Here is a 22,788-nt window from a genome sequence, read left to right as displayed (position 1 = left end):
AGGACAAGCAAAAGCTTAAGTTTGGGGGAGTTGATAAGTAGGGATTTTGACTACTTATTTGCACTCTTTTACTAGTGACTAATGAAATTTGCTTTCTTGCAAGAGTGTTGCAATATGAGCCAAAGAAATGAAAATTAACTCAAGAAGGAGTAAATTTGGACAAGACCAAAACAAGGCTAAAAGGGGCACAATGCGGACCACACAAAAGTGAGTGCGTCTGCAGAACCTAAGGGTGACCTCTGACAGAATTTCAGGCAAAATGCGGACCGCACAATTCTAGTGCGGCCGCGATAGATGAAGTTCAAACAATTGTATTTTGGGCTATGAAGAAGTGCGGACCGCACCATTATTGTGTGGCCGCATGATGTCAAGTGCGGGCGCACTCATAATTGTGTGGGCCGCACAATCATATGAAGTGCGACCACATCCCACTTTTATGAGATCGCAGAAGGCCCAGTAGACCAGTCAAGCTCAGAGTGGACCGCACACAGAATTGTGCAGCCGCACAACCTCCGCGGGGACAATTTTGTGAGATATTTTCAGCTTAGTATAAATAGATTTTTTTTGTCATTTTTAGGTTAAGTTTTGTTTTGGGAGAGCACCTGAGACGTTTTTACTTACTGTATTGGGTAATATTGTACTAGTTTAGCATTTTAACATTAGATTTTCTTCCCTTAATCATCTATTATGGATTTTATCTTAGTTTCTTCTTTAATTTATGCATTTTCCAAGAGTAGCTAAATTTCTAGCTAGGGTTGTGACCCAACCCTAGTGTGAGTACTTAATGGGTGTTTGATTTAGAGTTTTTTTGTGATTGGATTAGTGATATTTAGCCTAGTTCTTGCTTGAATTCAAGAATTAATGGTTGCAAATATTGATTCATACCTATTTAACTTAGTCTCTACTTGAGAAAGAGAGATGAAGTCTAGGAAAACTTGGCTAACAAGAAATTAGGGTGCACTCAAGAAATTGATAGCCCCAAATAAAGGCTTGAATCTAGAGATAGTAAGACCCGACTTGAGTATTTATCACTTGTTTGGTGCAATACACATTTGGACTAGAGAAAGCCAAATTGGGCAAAATCACTCTAACTACCGGGAGGCATTGAGTGGGTAATTGTGTGTGATTGTTATATTACAACCCCGACCAATCAAACTTGCCCAAGAGTTTATAACCGGTTAGGTAAGCACCTAGGTGGAAGTCACGACCCTAGACCTTTTATAAACTTGAAAAGCAACCAAAACCAAAAATATTATCTCTTAGTTTTACAATTCCAATCATTATCATAATCAATAGAAGTAGAAACAACAACCAATTATGTGGAAGTTTAATTTGAGGCACATCATACATTCACACTAGGTGTATACCTAATCCAAATTCTAACTCCCTGTGGAATTGACCCCGGCTTGCATTAGATTTTTATTATTGATTCAACCGCCTCACGGCCTATATTTATAGTGTGAGTTTGGGCGACATCATGTACTAGTGCAGACCAAGTCAACAAGTAATAACAAAGACATCGAATAGCTCATCGAAACAACAAAGCAAGTCATGCAATGTGTATGACAAAAACAAGGAAAACCACACCATCACACGAAAATCACCAACACAATGTCTCCAACCATCATACATCATCCCTGACATTGCCACCCTTATCTCTCCGGTAGCCACCCGTATAATTTCGCCCTGACATTTATCATTTACCCCCCTTGTCTCTCCTATAGCCATCCGCATCACTCCGTATAATAGCCACTCTTATCACTCCGCTAGGATAATAATGCAATAGCCACCCGTATCACTCCGTACAGTCAACAACAGTGAGATTCCACCCTTATGCCCCGCATAATAACAATGTTGAAATGTCACTCTTATACTCACCATAACAACAACCAAATTACACAACAAACCACATGTGCTATAATCACAACAACACAACATATCAACTCGTATCACAAGTGCCTGTAGGCCACAAACTTTCCATGGATTCAACCATATCAATATTTTCACAACAAATAGCCCACGTCTCAACACAACATATATAGAATCATAATAACAATAAAATGACGGAAAAGTAACTCAACAAGGAACAACACCCCTTTTTAAAAACAACTTTGATTAGAATAGATTAATGACTCTCGATTACTTCAATTCCAGTGAATTTTAAAGGATAACCTCGATAGTGATAGTACTTTAATGGAATGGAAAAACTTCGAAATTAGTGTATGAATTAGGCTAACAATAAAAAAGGTGAAACGAACTAGTACTACGTCTAAATGCATGAGAGTAACCCGGCAACAAAGGATACCATGTGACGACAATTGAAACTAAGCGTAGCTCCACAATAAACGAAATCGCATAATGACACAAAGTGATAACAACTCCCAATAAAGCATATAAGATCAAACTCGACAAGTAAAGAATGTGACATGTAACGACAACTTCAAATAAAGCATGTGATAGTAGACATGATGAATAAAAGATATAATATGTGCTAACAATTGCAAATAAGTACATGAAAGAAGCCTAAGAGTCTAAGCCGGTCAATTCTTCACATATAAGCCTGGGTACGTACTCGTCACCTCGCGTACACGGCTTTCACATGACATAATAGCACAAACGACTCAAATGCTAAGGAGTAGTTTCCTCACACAAAGTTAGGCGAGACACTTACTTCAAAAAAGCTAGACCAATACTCTAAAATGACCTTCTCGAATGAAACAACCTACGGACGGCTCAAATCTAACCAATATAATTTAATATCATAAATAAAAATCATTGGAAATGATTCCGGATAATAAAGCTTCAATCTTTAATGAAAACTAAAAAGCCAACCCAAAAATTCTACCCCAGGCCTCACCTCGAAACCCGAGAAAATTCATAAATTCCGAACACCCATTTTGATATGAGTCCACCATACCAAATTTATCAAATTCCGACATCAACTAGTCCTTCAATCATCATTTTACATTTTTGAAAGTTTTCACAAAATTCCCATTTTCCCCCAACTCAAACCACTAATTTAATGATAAAAATTAAGATGAAATCATGAAATAAAATCAAATCCGAGTAGAGAACACTTACCCCAAACCAACATGTGAAGAACCCTAAAAAATTGCTCAAATCCGAGGTCTCTAGCTCAAAAGATGATAAATGGAACAAAACCCTCGATTTGGGAATTAATATTTGTTGCCCATGCATTTGCACGTCGCGATCGTGGAAATAGACATGCGATCGCGAAGAAGAAACAATGGCTGCCCCAGAAATGCACTACACGATCGCGAAATAATGCATGCGATCGTGAAGAAGAAATGACACTGCCCCACAAGCAGCACTATGCAAACACGGAAGAAGTAAAACAAACGCGGTAGACAGAGACCTCCGCTTACGCGATTGCGAACCATATGACGCGAAGAACAATAAAATTTTCCTCACCAGCATGGTCTCCCACTACGTGATCGCAAAACAACAAATGCGAACGTGATGAAGAAAAACTCACACTTATGCGATCTTAAGCCACTCATTGCGAATGCGAAGAAGGAAAATGGTCAGCCATAAAAACATGCTACGCGAACGTCCCAGGACCCCGCCGAAATATACCAACAAGTTCCATAACATAACGTGGACCTGCTCGAGGACTCAAATCACCTCAAACAACATCAAAACTATGAATCGCACCTCCAATCGAAATTAATGAACTTATGAGCTTTCAACTTCTACAACTCGCGTGGAATCATATCAAATCAATCAGGAATGACGTCAAATTTTGCATGTAAGTTTCAAATGACACAAAGGAGCTATACCAACTCACGGAATCAAAATCCAAACTCGATATCAACAAAGTCAACTCCCGGTCAAACCTCTTAACCTTCCAAACCTTCAACTTTTAAATTTTCGCCGAAATGCATCAAATTAATCTACGGACCTCCAAAAAAGTCAAACTCCGGTCAACTCTTACCACTTAAGCTTTTAAAGCAAGAATCCTTCTTCCAAAAATACAAAATCCGAACTCATCCACACACGCACGTCATAATACATAATACAAAGCTGCTCGAGATCTTAAGTCATTGAACAGGACGCTAACTCTCAAAACGACCGACCGGGTCGTTATAGTTCATTATCACCCTAGTGCTTCAGGATGCCCTTGTCCGCTTGGTTGGTCTTATGGAGAGTGTGGCCCAGACCAGTGTGTTTTCTATGGCACCAGTAGTCTCTCAGGCTGGGAAATGAGCCTAGGCTCGTTCTACTCAGACTATAGATCAGATGGCTCACGGGTATCAGAACTCAGCAGTTCTACCGGTTAGGGCAGCTCAGTCTGTTGTTGCTACACAATCCGGGGAGAGACTCGCGATATCAGTTGAGGGGCTAAAGAGGTTGAACAAGTTCACTAAGTTGTTTCCCTCTCGAGTTGGTGGTACACTTTTTGAGGACCCCCAGGATTTTTTAGACCTTTGCCATGAGATATTGCGCAACATGAGTATAGTGGAGTCCAACGGGTTTGATTTCACACTGTTTAAATTGCTAATCCTTACTCTCGAGTGTTCCTCGCGTGTATTGTGCTCTCAAAGTGGCGTCTCCCCTCCCAAATTAGGTTTAGAATTCCTTTTATACGAGTTGTGGTCGTGTAAGACCGTCAAAACCAAGTCCTGAACAAAATAGGAAAATCATGACTCAGTGTCCAGGGCAACGCGTCTCGCTGGCCCTGCCCAAAGCGGAAAGTCACAAAACATCCGCGCCTATTATCTGCGCCCCAGGCAGCGAGTCGCGCTGGCTTGGGCGCTAGCCTGGGCAATTTTCTCCTTTCTTCTTTTTTTGCTCCAACTCTTGCCCTTTTGTTCCACTTCGCTTCCAGGTGACTCCTACACAAAACGACACCACAATTTAGCTCAAACCATCACAGTACACATGCAAATATAAAAAATTCGAGTAAAATATGAGGCGACATACATATAAATACATATACTTTAAGTAGGATAACAGTAATCTAATCCTTTTCCCTGAACCAAAGCATATATAATGTTGAGCTTGTAAAATTACTATAGCTGACACAACTAGTACTGTAGAGGGGTCATGCTAAGTCAAGGGAAGAAATTAAAGTATTTTCCACATCTATCGAGAATTGAATTCGAATTGTGAACCATTAATAATTGAGAAAGGTGATCCAAAAAGGAACACAAACTGGATATAGAAAATCAGGATCTCTAGAGCCCAATTTATAACCAGAGTACAGACTTGTGAATATTCCTTAACAAGTTGGAACATAGACTAGTCAAGAATTAGCCTATCTATCCTGTGCTTTCATATTATTATTACTCAGATAGCATCTACAATTGTTAATTGTATTAGTTTTAACTTTAAGGAAATATTGTTCCTGCTGAAAACAATTGAATGACAACTTCATCTAAAAAATATAAAATGTTAGGAAAAACATATTTATTTGAACATGATACCCTTTCCAATCATCTGAAATATGTTTGATTATAAGTGGTCGTGTGACTTGAATGAAGGAACTTTGCATCTTCTTTACTAAGTCCCATTAAATAACCATTTATCAAAAAGTTTAAGTTGTTAAAGTAGAAACATATTTATCTATTGGATTTAAATTATATATACAGATAATGTAAATATTATTTTATACGATCAACGATAACTTGTGGCAGTAGGCAAGTTATCTTTTTTACTAGTTTACTAATTATGGAGTAACATTTATCAAGAGATGTACATGCAATTATCTAATAAGTAATCTGATTCTGTTAATTTTTTAATACCATTAATATGTAGAACTTAAACCCTTACTTACTCGGTAAAGTTTCAACCAAAAAATGGAATCATGTTTCAACGCTAAAACATCAGTCAATATTTTTGTCATTTCATTGTACGCTTGCCCTAACAGAGACGTCTTAACAAAACTAACAAGATATCTTGAAATGAAAAGGAAAGTCCTATCTACTTAGGTTAAATTTTGGAACTTTGATGCAACTTATATTTGTTTCAATATTGTATCTCATAAAAGGGAAATTTATCTTGTATACGGGTAAAACCGGGCAACTGAACACCTCGATTTCTCGGTAAATCAAATGGAGAAAGAACGTGACCGTAATGAATTGAAGTCATAGCGAGGTGCCCCTCATATCGGGGCTTGGGAAAAACACCTACCCACGGGGATATCGGGGCCATGTCCTCCGGGTTCCAGTTCGAGGATCAAGACTTCACAGAGCATTACCAAACAACTGCACACAGCTAACAAAGGGATGTGATGTTCGTTCCCTACCGGATATCACAGCATGAATCTCGGCCCATATCGGCAGAAAATCAGTGATTAGCAAAACAAAAGATTTGTACCTTTCTTAGAATTGTACTTAGGGTAAAACTCTACTACTATATAAAGGGAAAATCTTATTATTCAGGGGACACATTGCAACACGCATATCAAGGCAATTTATTTCAAATCTTTGTGTTGCTCAAAGTTCTTATTTTTGCTCTTAAATTCTCCATAAGTGCAAGCTTGGAATCGAGGGAAGGTTCCTCATCGAGCCATCAACCAAGCTCAGAATCACCCTTATCATTAGTTGGCCATTTATTACGTCTTTCATTTGCTTAATCTAACTTCATTAATTATTTGTATTAAATTAATTCATATATCCTTAAAAACATATATAAATTCAATTGTTATCCGTTTTTTAGGGTAAACAATTTGGCTCCCACTGTGGGGCTAGGGATAATAGTGATAATTTGATACAAATTTTCATAAAGCGCTCTGTTGTACACTTGTTCTTTGAGATTTTAATTTCAGGTCAAGTTAAAAATGTCTAACTCTCAATCTGTTCATTTGAACGTTGATGCTAAGTCTAGCCACCATGGCGAGAACAACAATGTGGTGCCCAGCAACGGGGTGCCTCCTGTTGACCCCAACGGAGTTCCAGTCGCAGACCCGATCGATGCTAACTCACATGTGGTTATCAATGCAAACTTGTCTACGACCCCAAAAACAACATTCATGGGGGAGCCCCATTGATAGACCGGAGTACACACGAAGGCGAAGGTGATGGGATCAATTTGCGGGTGATCTTCAAAATTTTATAGGCTCAACAGGCAGTGATAGCTCAGTTGCAGAACTAATGCCACGCCCCCAGCATAATTGAGCCCGAACCATATCGAAAAAATACCCGCAGAAACTAACCGGACATGGAAAGGCCGGGTGAAGTTGAACCTGGAACCAACCCCGAGATAATAAAGATGCTTGAGAAACTTATAAAGCAGGTGGAATCAGGAGAAAACAAAATCGAAGTCAACGACAAAAAGGTGGAGACCTATAACTCTAGGGTTGATCAAATCCCAGGAGCGGCCCCGATATTTAAAGGCCTGGATTCCAAGAAAATTGTTCAAAAACCTTTCCCTCCGAGCGCATCTCATACCCGAAATTCCAAAGTACAATGGGATGACATATCCGAATAAGCATGTGACTTCCAACACATGTGCCATCAAGGGAAATAACTTAGAGGACGACGAAATTGAGTCGGTTCTACTGAAAAAGTTCAGAGAAACCTTGTCTAAAGGAGCAATGATATAGTATCACAACCTACCCCCTAATTCCATTGATTCGTTTACTATGCTTGCGGATGCCTTCGTAAAAGCTCATGCCGGAGCCATCAAGGTCGAGACTAGAAAATCAAACCTTTTCAAAGTGAAACAAAGGGATAACAAAATGCTCAGGAAATTCGTGTCGAGGTTTCAGATGGAACGAATGGACCTACCCCCGGTTGCGGACGATTGGGCGTTTCAGGCTTTCACTCAACAGTTCAACCCCCAAAGCTCCTTGTCTTTGCAGCAGCTGAAATAGAATTTGATAGAGTGCCTGGCGATAACATGGGCTGACGTCCATAACAGGTTCCAATCGAAAATTAGATTCGAGGACAATCAACTTGGGGACCTCTCGGGGTCCATATATCAGATCAGAACTAATTACAGGTCTAAAAGAGTCGTCGATCATAAACCAAGACTAAGTAGAGATTGGTGTCAACCGTCTAGCAGGGATCGAAGTGGCAGCAAATCCGGACGTAACCCTGTGAGGAATGAAAAAATAAGCGATCGAGGTCATAATAGCCTGGGACTCATGGGCAAAAATGGTTTCGACAGGCCACTCGGGGCCAGGGAGGCACCGAGGTTATCGGAATACAACTTCACTGTCGATGCTACCAGCATCATATCTTCCATCGAACACATTAAAGATACCAAGTGGCCTCGGCCATTACAGTCTGATCCTGCCCAAAGAGACCTCAATCTGATGTGCAAGTATCATGGAACTCATGGCTATAAGACCGAAGACTGCCGACAACTAAAAGAAGAAGTATCCCGATTATTCAATAGCGGACACCTCCGGGAATTTCTAACTGATCTAGCCAAAACTAAATAGCAATCACCGACACCGGCCCCAACCAAATTGGAGGAGCAAATAGCAGGCGAGGATGATGATTACGGAGTTCCTAGGTCGTTCATCACCCTGATGATTCCGATGCCACCAAGTCAATGGTTGGGGAGGTAGAGCAAGTCATATAATCTAACATTTTCCCGATCAGAAGGTATACCTAGGAACGGAGTTAACTCCCGAGCTCAAGAAAAAACTCATTGAATTCCTTATAGCTAACATGAATTGTTTTGCTTGGTACCATCTTGATATGATAGGGATCTCACCAGAAATAACCACTCATATGGTGAGCTTGGATCCAAAGTTCCACTCGGTTAAACAGAAGAGGAGGCCTTAGTCCGAAGTCAAGCATGCATTCATCAAAGACGAGGTACCCAAACTCCTTAAAATAGGTTCCATTCGGGAAGTTAGGTACCCGGATTGGTTAGCTAACGTAGTGGTAGTACCTAAAAAGGGAAATAAATTAAGAATGTGTGTTGATTACAAATACTTGAACAAGGCGTGCCCTAAGGAATCTTTTCCTTTGCCTAACATTGATCGAATGATTGATGGGATAGCCGGGCATGAGATACTCAGCTATCTCGGCGCCTATTCTGGGTGCAACAAAATCTGGATGGACCAAGGCGATCAAGAAAAAACTTCTTTTATCACTAAATTCGGCATCTACTGTTATAACATAATGCCGCTCGGATTAAAAAATTTTGGTACCACCTATCAACACCTAGTAAACCGGATGTTCGGAGAACAAATAGGAAAATCAATGGAAGTTTACATTGGCGACATGTTAGTTAAGTCCCTGCGAGCAGAGGACCATTTGAAACATTTGCAGGAAACCTTTAACATATTGAAGAGATACAATATGAAGCTAAACCCGAAGATATGCGCATTCGGGGTTGGATCCGGAAAGTTCCTTGGATTCATGGTATCCAACCGAGGGATCGAGATCAATCCCGATAAAATTAAAGCTATAGAAGATATCACCGTGGTAGATAGTGTCAAGGTCGTTCAGAGGCTAATCGAACGCATAACCGCCTTGGGCCGATTTATATCAAGGTCCTACGATAAGAGCCATCAGTTCTTTTCATTACTTAAGAAGAAGAATAACTTTTAATGGACTCCGGAGTGTCAACAAGCTTTGGAAGAACTTAAATGGTACCTCTCGAGTCCACCCCTACTCCATACTCCGAAGGTGAACGAGCAGATGTACATGTACTTGGCGGTATCTGAGATAGCGGTAAGTGGAGTCTTAGTTCGGGAAGAGGAAGGTATTTAATTTCCTGACTAATATGTTAGTAGAACTCTGAGCGAGGCCAAAACAAGGTACCCTCACTAAGAAAAATTGGCGCTCGCTTTGCTAAGATCCTCCAGGAAGTTAAAACTGTATTTTTAATGCCACCCCATATACGTCGTAACTTCTAACCCACTAAGGACCATAATGTACAAACCCGAGCTTTTGAGCCAGTTGGCCAAATAGGCCGTAGAGATTAGCGGGTAAGATATCGAATATCGACCCCGAACCACTATCAAATCTCAAATTTTGGCAGACTTCATGGATGACTTCACACTAGCCTTAATACCCGAAGTCGAACGAGAATTATTGTTAACCTCGGGGACTTCCTCGGGAATCTGGACCCTCTTTTTAGACTGTGTCTCAAACACAAAGGGGACCAAACAAGGCATCATGTTAAAGCCTCCAACAAGTAACGTAGTTAGTCAATCTATAAGAACTGTGAAATTGACTAACAATGAGGCCGAATATGAGGTCATGATTGCAGGTCTTCAATTGGCCAAAAGCCGGGGGCCGAAGTGGTCGAAGCTAAGTGCGACTCCATTCTTGTGGTAAATCAAGTCAATGGGACATTCGAAGTAAAAGAGGAATGAATGAGAAGGTGCTTAGACAAATTACAAGTAATGCTGCATCAATTCAAAGAATGGACCTTACAACACGTACCTCGGGATCAAAATAGCAAACCTGATGCTCTACCTAACCTGGGGTCATCGGTTGATGATGACGAATTCAGCTCAGGAACGGTCGTACAGCTCATGAAATCAGTAGTGGAAGAAGGCCACACCGAAATAAACTCAACAAGTTTGAATTGGGACTGAATAAATAAGTATATAGACTACTTGAAGACTAGGAATTTACCCTCAGATCCTAAAGAGTCGAGAGCTTTGCACACAATGGAGGCTAGGTTTAGCTTGTCCGAGGGTACTTTGTACAGAAGAAGATGGCCCACTTGCTGTCTACTTGCAGGAGACACCGAATACATCTTGAGAGAAGTTCACAAGGCACCTGCGGAAACCATTCAGGAGCAGAATCGTTGGTTTGGAAGATAATGAACTATTACTAGATCAATATGGACAAAGACACAAGGAACTTTAAACGAAAATGCGACGGTTGTTAGAGACATGCTCTGATGATCCATCAACCTGGAGAACTACTACACTCGGTCTCATTACCTTAGTCGTTCATGAAATGGGGAATGGACATTGTCGGTCCCCTACCATGGGCACCTGGTAAGGCTCAATTCATATTTTTTATGACTGACTATTTTTCTAAATGGGTCAAAGCTCAAGCGTTCGAGAAAGTCTGAGAAAGAAGTCATCGATTTTATTTGGGACCATATAATATGTCGGTTCAGGATACCGATCGAGATCATGTGTGATAACGGGAAGCAGTTCATCAGCGGTAAGGTAAGCAAGTTTTTCAAAGACCACAAGATCCAACAGATTCTATCCACACCCTACCACCCTAGTGGAAACGGACAAGCGAAATCTACAAACAAGACCATACTTCAAACCATGAAGAAAAGGTTGATCGATGCCAAAGGGAAATTGAAGGAAATTCTGCCCGAAGTCATGTAGGCATACCATACAACCTCAAAATCTAGTATCGGGGCCACCCCGTGATCGTTGGTCTATGGTGACGAAGCACTAATACTGGTCGAAGTGGGGGAACCGAGCCTCAAGTTCCGATATGCGACCGAAGAATCAAACGGTGAAGCCATAAACACGAGCCTAGAACTATTAAACGAGAGGCACGAGGTCTCCCTAGTCCGGTTGGCCGCCCAGAAGCAGCGGATAGAAAGGAACTATAACCGAAGAGCCAACCTCCAATACTTCAATATTAGAGACCTCGTATTAAGAAAAGTAACACTGCACACCCGGAACCCAAACGAAGAAAGATGGATCCAAATTGGGAAGGACCATATCGAGTCGTCGGGATTACCGACAAAGGTTCATACAAACTAGAAGCAGGAAACGGTGCACAGCTACCGAATAATTGGAATGTGACACATTTAAAGCGTTAATGCTGCTAAGGTACGACCTCATTCACCTTTTTATAACAATACGAACCGAACTAACACTTGCAGGCAACAACCAAAGAGGAGCATGACTATTAGGTCTAAAAGCACGTGTTGTATTCTTTTTCTCCTGAACCGATTTTGTCCCAAATGAGTTTTCCAGCAAGGTTTTAACAAGGCAACAGTAAATCCTGCTAACTTAGAATTGAAGACTGGTTTATAATCGGAGTCAATGGTCGCATCAACAGTATCCGAGCCCTCACAAGATCGACCTCGAATACTGGGGGTCGTCACCCTCGGTTTGGACTTCTTATCAAGATAAGAAGGGAACTTTATAATTAAACAGCTTAGGACCGGTGGTTAAGATTTATTAAAAGGGCCAAACGGTCAAAAGAATCGTGCCCACATAGCCCACCGTAGTCGTAATCCAAGCTTTATACTCTTTCAATCATGTACTTTACACACAGAAGTGAAAAAAATTTCCCACCTTGCTATTATATATTTCTGACTTTTAAAGCATCGAGCCTAAGGGTTATCCCTGTTCGGGGACTATCAAGCCCAAATGCTACCCCCATCCGAGCCTAAGGGCTACTTCTATTCGGGGACTATCGAGCCCAAGGGCTGCTCCTGCTTGGGGACTGTTGTCCGAAATAAACTTGGACATCTCGGGCTATCAAATCCTCGGGGCACAAAGCATATTAGGTAGCGCCTAAACCCAAGTGGCTACAGCCACGATAAAAAATGGCTCGGAGACGTCTGAAGCCCGTTTCCAAAACATAAGGCCTTCAATAAAAATTCAAAACTTACCAAAAGGTTACCCTCGACAAAAACATCGTCTAAGAATACTTAAGCATTTTTGAAAACTCCCGATCACTCCGAGTTTTCAAAGATTCGAGCAGATAAGAAATTGCATCGAGGTCGGGTCCTGTTTGAACCTCCGAAAAACAAATGACTGGTTATTACATTAGATCTTATGCTAAGGTATTAGAATTATTTTCGAAAATAAAAATTATGAAAATATGCTGAAACAATTGAAATTGCCAAAGGGGGAAAATATATATTCCGGAATATCTTTACATAGGCCCAACAAAAATGACATCAACAAAATTTCTATAATATAGAAAAACACAAGTTTCGACGTGTGTGTTTTTGGTCAATAAATTTCATATCAAGGGTATTTTAGTTATTGCACGTGTTAGTTGATAGCGCTTTCTTACATGGCCTTTATTTCCGCAGCCATCGCATCTTCCTTCCTTTATTTTCGTAGCAACTGCACCTTATTTCTCTATTTCTTTCTTTCATCCTTTTCCCATCTTCAAGCTCCAACCATACTCCCAAATATTGACCAAATCTTGTTTTTTTTCTCTTGATCTCTATGAATGTTGCTTTTTAATCTGACTTTGAAGTGTTTATTCTTTCTCTTCTTTTGAAATATGATCTGAATCTCTGGGGCAGTGCATGTGGCAACCAAGAGGAAAATGAATCAGCAAAATAATTCCACTCGAGATCTTCCTCAAACATCCACTCCATTGCAACTGGCAATCTATTATGGGGATTAAGACTCTTTGTTCTAGCTTCCGGTGACTTCAACCCGTCTATATTATTTTTGTTTATCATGTTTGGTTTGTTTGGTGAGTGTTTCTGATTGTAGCTTGCTTGTGGAAGTTCTCTAAAGTAATCTTTGCTGGTTAAAATCTACTAACATTAATGTTGATGGATTTGTTAATAGCTTTGTGGAAAAAGAATAATGAAATTGGTGATAAGAGTTTAACAGTGATTTGCAGTAGATTTGACAATCAAGAGATAATTTTCAAATATCCACATATCAACTTGATTACACTATCTACCATTTGGACTACCACTATTCTAATGTCATGTAAATAAGAAAGAAAAGCCATCTATTCTTGTAGAACTGAAATAGACTTACCCTGTTTGCAATAAATTGTGATTATTCATTTGTTTGTTAATATTTATTGTGCCGTTACATATGTGCTTATTTTTTTATAGTGTAAACCAACAGATGACTCAGTTAGAAAACCATCCAAGGGTTGTGCTAAGTTAAGTCTAGAGTTCTTCACACAAAGCACATTGAGGCTGCTGGATAGTAATTCTTTTCCTATATGGATACTTAGAGGCAATACAAAACTTGTTCTATCACATTGTCTTACTCTTATATTTTCTGGCGTTAAATTATTGGTCCTACGTAAGCTCATAGGTACGTCGAAGGATGTAATAACCAATTATATTTGTCATAATCATTTTAATTTGCTTCACAGACATAATCGGTTCTACCTTGTGATGTTCTTATCGGCTATAATTTGGGCATGAAAAATTATAAGGGTAGTCCTCTGCAAGGAAAACACATTATACATAATTGGAATTCTGAAAGTAAAACATCACTGACAACTATTTTTACTGAACTTTTAGGAAAATTAACTGATATTGGAGTGATGTCTATACTCCTAGCATTACTCTTAAAAGGAGTGATAGATAATTAAAGTGTTGTGCATTAGTTCCATGAAAGATGTTTTATATATATATATATATATATATATATATATATATATATATATATATATATAACATAAGTGTGATGATAGTAAGGTTATTTTCTTTCTAATGTCTATGTATCAAGCTAAGAGGTCATAAATATCTGAGGTGTTCTCCATTAATTCCATGGAAGATTTATATAAACCATTAGCATCTCTTCTTCTCCTCTGGAATAAAAATGGTTTTCTGGTTTAATTAATTCCTTGCTTTTTTGTCAGTCTCCTCATTTATCTCTTTTTTTGTTTCATTCTTTTCGAGATAAGGAAACTTGATGACTCTCTCTTTCGCAATCAGCTCTCTCAAGCGTATATTAGGGTCTATTCTCTGTCAGTAGTAGAAATCTTAGATCCAGTGCTTTGTTTATGCATTAATTTAACTCAGTTATCTACTCTTTAGGTGGAGGAGTATAATAAGTGACGTAGTTATTCCAGGAGCCCAAGTCCAAATTATTCAAGAGGCAGAAGTTACTCAAGAAGCAAGAGCCCTCGACGGAGCTATAGCAGCCAGAGCAGAAAGTTTAGTTTCTGACTCTCTTATCTATCACCTTCAAAAGATTTAGCATGTTTACTAACTGTCATTCGGCAGTGTCTCCTCGGGGTAAATACTCTCATCGCTTTGCGTCTCTCTCGCGCTCCAGGTTTTTTTGGCCCTGCTCGCTCTGTTTCTAGGTACTTTCTTTGTTTCACATCAAGGTTTTTATATTTCTCTTACGCTCTGCTAAATTAATCATGTTTCAAGATAGTTAAAGAAATATCTAAAAAGTAGTTTTCATAGTCCTAATTCATGCTTCACAGCATAAGAGCATGCCCTATTTGAATTCTTTTTGCAAGTCTATTTCTACGTGCGGTGTGCTTGGTAATGTTCTTCTTAGGATCATCCTTTTCATTCGTTTGAACAGTATCGTTTTTTGTGGTGTTCTTATGCTTTGTTTAATGGAAATTCTATATGAGGATCAGCAGTTTGACTGTATAGTGGAAAATCTATGTTTAGTTGGGAGTCTCTTTGTAGTTTAGATATTCAGCTCTTGTTATATTCGTGGTTTTGATTGGTTAAAGTAATGACACCATTGTTGGAGAAAGGACTACTCACAATTTTCTATGCAGGTGTGTGTTTTTTTATACTTATCTGGAGAATGAATGTCATCATCAAAGTTTCTTGGAACTTTTGGTTGCTTTTTCTTCTTTCTGCCCCATGCAAGGCTTTAGGGCACAGTTTTGTTTTGTTATGTTTCGATGGCTCTGTCTGATTAGGATCAAGAACTTCTCATTGTTTGAAGTTCCATTTTCTGGAGATATGTAGAGTCAAAAAGACTCACTGTGTAGCATCACCAAAATGTATAGATTTAGACATCTAAAATGTCTCAGAAAGATAACATAATTACTGGAATTAGTAGGAATAGCAATGACCATATAATCATATAAAAAATTGGGGAGGGATATGAATTGGATACTTTGTGGAATAGATGGATGAGGGATTGAGAATTTGGTGCTATTAAAATTACCAAGGAGAGAAGAATATAAGTTTTAGATTGGTCCGGTATGTTGGCAGTTTTGCAGCAGCAAGAAATCAGAGTCATATGATGATTAAGTCCTAAAGTTAAAAGGTGTTCCTAGTCTTAAACTTGAAAGTTGTTCTCAAACATCAGTTAGATCATAGATTAGCCAAGCTAGAAAGCTTACTAATACTACTTAGATGGTTAATTAGTTACTCCCTCTGTTCCAGTTTAGGTGAACCTATTTCCTTTTTGGTTCGTTCCAAAAAGAATGACTCCTTTCTAAATTTGGTAACAATTTAGCCTAAACTTAAATTCTACCCTTAATGAGAAGCTTTTATAACCACACAAATACTCTGGGTCCCTTTTTGCTTTGTTTAGGACCACAAATTTCAAAAGTCTTCATTTTTTCTTAAACTCCGTGCCCAGTCAAACAGGTTCACATAAATTGAAACGGAGGGAGTATTATTTTCTAATATTGTCAAAATATTTCGACGATAACGTGACTGGTTAATCTTATTTTTCACAGACAATGTATGAGGAGGCAAGTTAAGTTTTGAATAATTCTCTTGGAAGTATAAGAACTGTTGCGTCATTTTGTGCAAAAGAGAAGGTCATAGAAATGTGCCACATGAAAGAGTGAAGCCCCATTGAATGCAAGAATAAAGAAATTTTTATTAGCAGGTAAGCTTTGGTCTGTCATTTGCTTCTGTGCTTTTTATATGCAACTAGTTTTTATGCGGGAACCTATCTTATACAAAGTAATTTTTGGGACATTTTCGTGCATCTTTGCTACCTCTTGTTACACATACACATAATATAGTGGATATATATATATATATATATATATATATATATATATATATATATATATATATTGGCAGGATTTTAGGTAAAGTTTCATAAAACGCTAATTTGTAGTATTTGCAGCCTGGCAAATTTTTTCCTTCTGAGGATGGCGTCTATATCCATGACCAATCAAGCTCATTGGAGTCAAGTACGACCAAGAGGAGCTCTATATCAATATTTGCTATTCCAGACTAGAAATCAAGAAAAAAAATTCAGGTGATGATTTTGGTAGGACACAGAATACTCTGAAGGGTAGTATCCAAGAAGGCCAGATGTTTGAACTTTTAGAGACCTTTGCTTGACCATTTGCTGTGGCGGGGTGAATTGACAGTGAATTGCCAATTTGGTTCCATTTCCTCGCTATCTTTTTTCTTCTGAAAAAAATAATTACAGAGAATTTGCACCATTTGAAAAATTATTGGTTGATATGAATGGCTGCAATTCATGAATTTTGGAGCATCTAGAGTTTAAGAGATGTGCTGATGAGCTTCTTAATTGAGACATAAGTTCAGCTTCCCTATGTTGTGAAATGTAAAATTGCACGCCACGGCATTTGGAGTAACTCATCTTTCTTTATTCCCCTAACATTTATCGTTAGGAAGCGACAAGGCAGCTCCTATTTTTTTGTGGAGCTTACGAAAGGGAGAGAGGTCTACGAATGCCCGAAGCATAATTGATATTAGAGTGTTCTAATCTTTTCGGACAATTTCTATATTGTTATCTTAAAATTTTACTCAATATCTAATTTGATATTAATTTAGATGCATACATTTTTATAATCTGCAGATTCATATTAAAATAAAGTTGATCAAAAATTATAGTTTCAACTATCATGATATTGGCCCATGCTGGCGCGGGCAATACCCTTCTAGCACATGTACAAGATACAAAAATAAAACAAAAAAAATCCTAAGGCATCTCTGCTTGGTCTTCACCAGGACCCGACTCGTCACCAGAACCGTCGGGGCCTTCGGATTCTTCAGAGCCCTCTTCACCTCGGGATTCAGCTAGCCTCTTCGCCTCGACTTCGAGTCTTTTTGCCTCTTCGATCTCGGCAGATAGGCCGAAGCCTCGGGCATGTATTTCTTCAAGGGTCTCCCCTTGGGATAGCCGCCTTACATACTCAGCAGTAGTCTTCAAGCGGGCCTCAGCTGCTTCAACATCGGCCTTATATTGGGCCACCATCTCGTCAACATCAATCGAGGTTGCTTCTAACCTAGACCTCATTGTTTCAAGTTCCTTGCCAAGGGCATCCCGTTTAGCGATGGTCGATCCCAGTCGTGCTTGGAGGTCCTCATTTTGCTAAGCCTGTGTATCGTCTTTCTCCTTCGCCATCCAAATCCGAACTTCCACCGAAGACAGCTTGGTCTGGGCGGTCTCCTTCTCCGAGGCCAGCAAGTCCATATTGCTTTTCCACTAGTCAGGCATAACTTAGATCTCATCCATCTCCTTGCAGAGCTGGTCGATCTGGTCGATCTTCTGCTGGACCTGAGAAGTATTGTTGTTAGCCTTTGCAACCGGACCTTCGTTTCTATCTTCGAAAACCTTTACCTTTTCCACCAAGTCGGCGTGCTCCTGCCTTAAGGTCGATGCCTCTTTCTGAGCTGCATCCAGCTCGGCCTGGAGGCTTTTGGCGACCCCCTCTTGCTGCTCGCTAAGAAGATTGTACATGTCCCTTTTTTGGGCAAGCTCCTTAATCTCAAGCTCAAGTTGATTGACCCCAACCCAGTGCCGAAGGAAGCTCTCATAGAGAAGTATCGAGGCCTGCAAAAAGGCAAAGTAAGCGTGAGAAACATCAAACACTGATAACTAAAGGTAGATGGAAGGAAACAATGTCTTACCTTACCCTGTTCAGTGCCTGTTGCGCCTCATTGAAAAGGCATGGCACGTTTACCGCATGCATTTTTGCCTGGTCCTCCTCGTTCACCAGGCATTGGAGATAGCTAGATACCCCCACACGAGTTGACAAAACCTGAGCATCCTCCGGGACGGTCAGTATGATCGACCTCTTGCGATCGGGATCCACGCTCGGAACGGGGAACTGATTAACCAAATTCGAGCTCGAGCTCGGCCCGCCAGCTTCCGATGAAGTGTCTTTCTTCGGAACTTACAAGTAGCCCGACCCGGAGAAGTCTTCCAAAACGGACGAATCCACTCTGTCGTAAAAGGAGTGAAGGGGATCTTCCGCACCTTGGCCCCCCTCGTTAGATTTCTCCTTTCTTGCTTGGGCCTCCTCGAGCATAGACTCAGTATAGGGGCATCCTAGATATCTCAATTACCTCGGGTGCTTCCTTTGGAGTAGAACCGGCATCCTGGGAAGTTTCACCCCAGGTATCCATGTCAATCTTTTGAGTTTGAAAGGGGTCGATCTCACGAGTCTCCTCCTCAGATGCATCCCAGTCCCAATGAGTTACAAAAATAGATTCATCCTCCGGCTCGTCCCTAAGTCAGAGGAAGGAGTCAGAGTCCAGCACCTGGGAACTAGAGCCCCTCTTGGGCGTGCGGAGCACCCGCTTATTCACCTTAGAGCCTGGGGAGCCCGAGGGTTTACCCTTCCTTTTCTTTTTTTTGCTCCGCAACAACAACGAATGGATAAACGGATGGGGGCACATCTTCATCCCCTTCTGAAGGCCTAAGTTCGGTGGTCTTAGGCAAACATGCAATAACGAAGAGGGAAAAAGAGTTAGTATAATGAAAGGTGGAGGCATAGTGTTGGCTACTCGGAAAGAGGCCTTACCATGAGAACGGGCCTCCCATCGGCCTTTCGAGAGTCTGCACCATATGCGCTCGAAGTATGACATCTGAGTACAGATTCCCTCGATCCACTCCTTTAGTAGAGGGACAACATTTGGAACCGGGCGACAGCTGCACAGCCACAAGCATGAATGAGAAGATAAAAATGAAAGAAGAAGAATTTTTGATGTTTTACGAGGGAATTGTACTTACGAGACGCATTCGATTTCTTGGAGAATGGAATGTATTCTAGGGGGATCAAATCCTCGGTCTTCACTCGGACAAAGAGTTCCTGCCAGCCCCGATTTTGTTCTTCGTCGATATTGGAGAAGCAGGGCCTTGCTGGCCCGGCGAGTAATTTTGATTAGTCCCCCTTGGAATATCTGGGGACTGTATAATCAAAGCAGATGGTTGATCGTGAACCGATGAGATGCGGTATTATTCATGAAATAGCGGAGGAGGGTCATAACCCTCCACAACAATGGGTGGATTTGCCCGAGGCACACGTCATGCCTCTTGTAAAAGTCTAGAACGATCAGGTCTATCGGGCCCAGTGTGAAGGGGTTTGTGTAAACACTTAAGTACCCCTCCACGTGGGTAGTTATGGCATCCTCGGCCCGGGCACCAATGCATTTTTGCCTTCCCAATTGCAGTCCTTACGAACTATGGGAAGAACATCTTTAGTCACAGAACATATGTACCTCGAAACTCCTTCATCCCAGTCCTATTTACGCAAGGGCTTCTCGACTTTGAAATCATCTACAATGGAGCAGCCCCAGGAATGAATGCCGACGAGGGAGGCTCGACGGCCGATTCATTAGCAGCCACAACAGGGGAAGTCGTTTTGAGGGCAACCACCTCAGGGGCAACCGCCTCAGTACCAGTGGCCGGTTGAGAAGATGAAGAGGCAACTTGTTGAGGAATGGTTTTGATGTTTTAGCCATTGTCATCTAGGGGGAGTGTTTGAAAATCTAAGAAATGAACGCAAAGTTTTAGAAAAATTGGTTTTGAAGATGAAGAACAAAGTATGAAGATTTGAAGAAAATTGGGCAGAAATCTGGAGATTGTTATGGCAAATTGAAGAACAAGGATGAAGATATAAAGGTTTGCAGAAGGTTTGATGACGGCTGGAAAGCTCGAAGGTAGTGATTTGGTTTAAAAGTAGAAAAAGGACAAAAGGAGGAAGATTTTATAGGGAAATAGCCGACGCTTCGCATTCGGAGATAACCTGGCGGTTAGCGACATGTGTCCGAAGTTAGAATGATGCAGTTGATGGGACGTTTTGGCTCCCTCGTCGTAATGTACAAAGGAAGGAGCTGGAGTCATCTGTCATTTCCCATTATTTCGGCAAGCCTACTCCCTGAGAAACGAGGGGACTATTTGTATATGGGTAAAATCGGACCCACCGAACACCTCGATTTCCCAGTAAGTCAAACGGAGCAGGAACGTGACCATAATGAATATTAGTTAAAGCGAGGAACCCTCGTATTGGGGTTCGGGAAAAACTGTAAAACAAAATTTCTGTGTTCTGAGGCCTTGAAAACCTCATTTAAATCCACCTCGATTTGCATGTACAGTCCGGGTACGTAGCCGGAAAGCTTAAATATGATAATCTGTGAAAAACGATAAGTTTTGTTTATAAAATGAGCTAATTTGACTTCGGTGAATGTTTTGGGTAAACGGACCCGGACCCATGATTTGATGGTCCCGGAGGGCCCGTAGGAAAATATGAGACTCGGGCGTATGCCCGGAATCGAATTCCGAGGTCCCAAGCCCGAGAAATGAATTTTTAAAGGAACTTGTTTTCTGGAATTGTTTAAAGAAATTTGAAATGAAATTTGATTAGAACATGATGGTATCGGGCCCGTATTTTGGTTTCGGTACCCGGTACAGGTCTTATATATGATTTAAGACATTTTTGTGGAATTTGGTAAAAAACGGATGTCATATGACGTGATTCGGACTTAAATTGCAAAATTTGTGTTTAAAGAAGTTTTGAGAAAATTTCATTGATTTCGAGATTTAATTTGATGTTCATGAGGTCATTTTGATGATTTGATTACACGACTAAGTCCATATGATGTTTTTGAGTTAGTATGGCACTTGGTTTGGAGCCCCGAGGGCTCGGGTGAGTTTCAGAATGTTTTTACACTTAGGAAGAAGTTGCAGATTCAGAGAAATTGCAGGTCTCTGAAGCGAGGTGTCGCGGTCCGCGGTGGAAGCTTCGCGGCCACGGTGGGGACTCCGCGACCGCGGTGGGATTTGTGCGGTCTGCGGTGAGCAAGGCCAAGCCTTCACGGTCATGCTCGATTTCTCGCGGTCCGTGGTAAAGCTCCGTGGTCGCAGTATTTTTTATGCGGTCCGCAGAAGGGTCTGAGAGGAGTATATTTAAACGGACCTTTCAGTTATTTTTCATTTTTCAAAACCCCAAAAATATAAGAGGCGATTTTTCAAACAACTTTTCTTCTCCAAATCAATTGTAAGTCGCTTTTAACTAGTTTCCTTCAATCATTAACATCTTTTAATGTGATTTCAACTTAAAATCAAAGATTTTCATGGGGAAAATTGGGTGTTTTGGGTAGAACCTAGGTTTTTCAAAAATTGGGGATTTGGACCTTGATTTGAATTTTAATTTCAAAACAAATCATATATTTGGGTTCGTGGGGGAATGGGTAATCGGGTTTTGGTTCGAACCTCGGGTTTTGACCATGTGGGCCCGGGGGCGATTTTTGACTTTTTGGGTAAAACTTTGGAAAACTCATTTTCATGCATTGGGGTTGATTCATTTAGCGTTTATTGATGTAATTAAGTAATTTGTGACTAGATACGAGCGAGTTGGCGGTAGAATCAAGGGGTAAAGCTATAATTGAACCTTGAGTTGTGTTCGTGGCATCGAGGTAAGTGTTTGGTCTAAGCTTAGCTTGAGGGATTAGGAGTTGTGTCCTATTTGCTATTTATTTCTTGTTGAGTACGGCGTATAGGCATAATGACGAGTATCTATGCGTTCGTGTCAAGCATGACCGTGAGTCTTATATTGTGATTTTCATGATCTCGTTGTATTATTCATGCCTTGGCGAAGATTTCTATTTGTTGTGTAAAGTCGTGAAAAGAATTGTGACCTATGAACACTGAGGAGCGTTGGCTCTAGTTGTATAATGAATTGTGAAAGTATAAGTGATAATCGAAACTCTAGAGCACTGGCTCGAGTTGTGAAGTGAATTGTGAAGTAAAAGTGAGAAAGAGAAGAGATCATTATGTTTCCCCTTGCTGGGCTATTGTTTGAGTTGAGGTTCCCTTGTATTGTGTTCTTAATTGATATTACGGACTATTAGGTTGATGACTCTTCGTGTTAGGTTTTGTAACAAGTTTGGTTATAGCTGGGTAGTTAGGTGTCGTAACAAGTTTCGTTATAGCTGAGGTAGTTAGATGTTGAAACT

At 40.5% G+C, this 22,788-nt stretch overlaps 1 long non-coding RNA gene across 1 annotated transcript; it reads left to right on the top strand.

Moving 5' to 3' along the window:
• Positions 1–12,984: 12,984 nt before the first annotated feature.
• LOC104233043 (uncharacterized) lies at positions 12,985–17,384 on the top strand. The gene is made up of 4 exons (XR_712510.2): positions 12,985–13,358; positions 14,674–14,945; positions 16,299–16,453; positions 16,700–17,384. It is a non-coding gene; the product is annotated as an uncharacterized lncRNA (long non-coding RNA).
• The last annotated feature ends 5,404 nt before the right edge of the window (positions 17,385–22,788 follow it).

The sequence above is a fragment of the Nicotiana sylvestris genome, chromosome 9 (assembly GCF_000393655.2).
Source record: "Nicotiana sylvestris chromosome 9, ASM39365v2, whole genome shotgun sequence".
NCBI lineage: Eukaryota > Viridiplantae > Streptophyta > Magnoliopsida > Solanales > Solanaceae > Nicotiana > Nicotiana sylvestris.
The sequence above is the reverse complement of the archived record's forward strand: the minus strand, read 5'-3'. Positions and strand labels throughout refer to the sequence as shown.